A 2,983-nucleotide genomic window follows, 5' to 3' on the forward strand; every position below is an offset into this window, starting at 1 on the left:
TAGGTTAGTGTACTAAGACTTCAGCGTGAAAAACACAAATTATTTTTATATGAATGGTACAAAGAACTATGATAAAAAAAGTATATTTGTCATCATACAACCAAAACTAAACGTATACATATATTAGATCGAAAGATATACGTGATATTATGCTGAAAGTTTTAAACATATATAAATGCAATAAATATCGAACTTTAATGTTTATAAGAAAAATAGTTGAGCAAATTTGTGAGGCCATTAATCTTACGACACATACTTCTCGGAGATTATTAATCCTACAATACAAAGATTTCAAGGTGATGAGTACAAATTATTTTTATGCGAATGTTATAAGAAACTATTATAAGAAAAGTTGTCATCGTACGACTGAAATCAAATGTACACAAATATTAGACCGAAAGATATATATGATATAATGCTAAAAGTATTGAATGTATTTATATATAACAAATATAGAACTTTCATGTATATAAGAAAACAGTTGAGCAAATTTGTAGGATTATTAATCCTACGACACAAACTTCTCGGAGATAATTAATCTCACAATAGATATTTTCGCCAATATCAATAATCATGTAACTTATTTATCACACAGTTTATTCATTTTTTAACAAACCCGTGCCTTTCACGGGTTAAAGAGCTAGTTAATTTCTGGTAACAAACTTTAAATATTGTACTAATCATTTTTATCACATTTGTTTTCGAAATATCTTCATTTATGTCGTTATTTATTATATAATATTAACAATCATATATGTTTTATTTGTGTTGAATGCATTAATAATACAATATAAATGCCCAAATTATTTATTGGTAGCTAATTTATTATTTTTTATATATGTATTAATATAGAACTTGAAATTACATTAATAATCAACTCAACTCAGTTTTATCGGTTCGGTTGGAACCAAAAACCAAATTTGAACAATTTAATATGTTCGGTTTACATATCTGATTTTGGGTTTAAATCAATTTTATGTTGTTCAATTCAAACTAGTTTGTGTCTGTTTAATTTGAATTTTAGTTTTAGGGTGTGTTTGGTATTACTGTTTTCACTGAAAAGCAGTTAAAAACTGTTTGGTAAAATTTAAAAACTGCTTTTTGAAAAGTGTTTTTGGCCTAAAAGTTGATGTTAGAGAAAGCAAGTCCCCGCATGCTTTTAGAAAAAGCTGCTTTTCAGCTGTTGCGGGAAGCAGATGCTGATTTCACCATCAAATCTTACCAAAAGCATTATTATTTTTAATTTTTTGTATCAAAACATATACGTATCAAAAAACTTACCAAACAGTCATCTAATTTTTACAACAGCACTTTTTCCGGCAGCACTTTTTCTAACATCACAACAATTTTTAACGGCAAACCCAAACCGAGCCTTAATTGGATTTTGACTCAACTCTAGTGTTGGGCATAATTTATTAACTTTAAGTTGTGTTAATGACTAAAATTTACGTGTTAATGCATTTTTGAATATCAAAAGTGTAAATTCAATTTCATACATCAAATAATTTCGTTTAAGACATTTCAACAATTATTTTTAAAATTAATATTACATAGAGCGTATAGTTATTATCTCACGTTATATAACATAGATAATTTTACACAATGTCAAAAAAGACATTTATAAAGCAAGTTGTCTTTACATTACTAATGATATAAACACAAATAATTAACTACACAATTATCAGAAGACCGTGAACACTTCTATAATTGTAGATATGGTTGTAATTTGAGTGGAGTCGAGCCAAGTTCAAACGTAACAAATTCGAGTTTGAGATATTTTTTTCGAGTCAAGCCTAAAAATTATTGAGCTCAAAATGTGTGTTCGAACTGGACTCATGTACAATGCGAGTCGATAGCGAGCTTTTATCGAGTTTATCTAGCTTTCAAACGATTTTTTAAGTTTACCGAGCTTCTTTAGAGTTTTGACGAAAATAATTTCATATAAAAATATCCAATTATATTAATAGTGTTATAAATTATACTTTTAATTTTTTAATACTGCATGTTACCTTCTTATTGTTATATTTTATAATTGCACAAAGAATATGGATGTAAAAGTCAGAAATCGAACAATCAATAAATTGATGCATCAACTAAGAATTAGTAGATAAATTAAAATAGTAATTGAGATAATTTAAAAATATATATTTTTATTTCATAATAATGCCATATTTTCTTTTATCAAACTTCTGATTTCCTCTCATTTTTTAAAACTAAATATCTTAATAAAAAAGTAAACATACAAATTTTCTAGTTTTGAATTTTGTAAATAAAAAAAAGTATAATTAAAACTCTGTTAAATTTCATAATAAAAAATGATTCTATAAATTAGTTTAAAATTATATAATTAAATATATGATACTTTCCTATTATAAATAATTTACTTTAAAGTTTTCATCGAATATTATAATAAATAATGCATGTAATATTAAAAATGTTAAGATAATTTAGATAGTTTAGTGAAACACACATAAATAAATTTTTAATTTTGTTAATAAAATATTGTGTTCGAGTCAAGTTTAAAAAAAATAGGCTCTACTCGAGTTTTTTTCTCGAGCCCGAAAATATGTTCGAACTTGATAACGAGTTCAAGTCGAGTTGGAGTTGGCTCCGTTTGAATTACATACCTATTTTGAGATAAAACTAATTTTAGAATACTATTAAAAAATATGGAGACCGACTTTTTCTTAGACGTGAATAATGTTTAAGTACTAATAAAAATCCCACGTGGTGTAGTTATTGTAGATGTGAAAAATCACTTTTAATAACCTTTAGGTAAGGAGTTCGATTCTCAACAAAAAAAAATTATTTATTATTTATTTCGAGTTAAAAATAAGTTGAGTTAAAAAATTTCAGCTCGACTCGAGTTTCTTATCGAGTCCGAAAATGTGTTTGAGCTGATTCGAACCTCATTTTATTGAGTCGGGTTTGAGTTGGCTAATAAATAATGCACGTAACGTAATTTATGAAAAAATAATAAATT

This window comes from Apium graveolens, chromosome 4, assembly GCF_009905375.1.
Source record: "Apium graveolens cultivar Ventura chromosome 4, ASM990537v1, whole genome shotgun sequence".
Classification (NCBI taxonomy): domain Eukaryota; kingdom Viridiplantae; phylum Streptophyta; class Magnoliopsida; order Apiales; family Apiaceae; genus Apium; species Apium graveolens.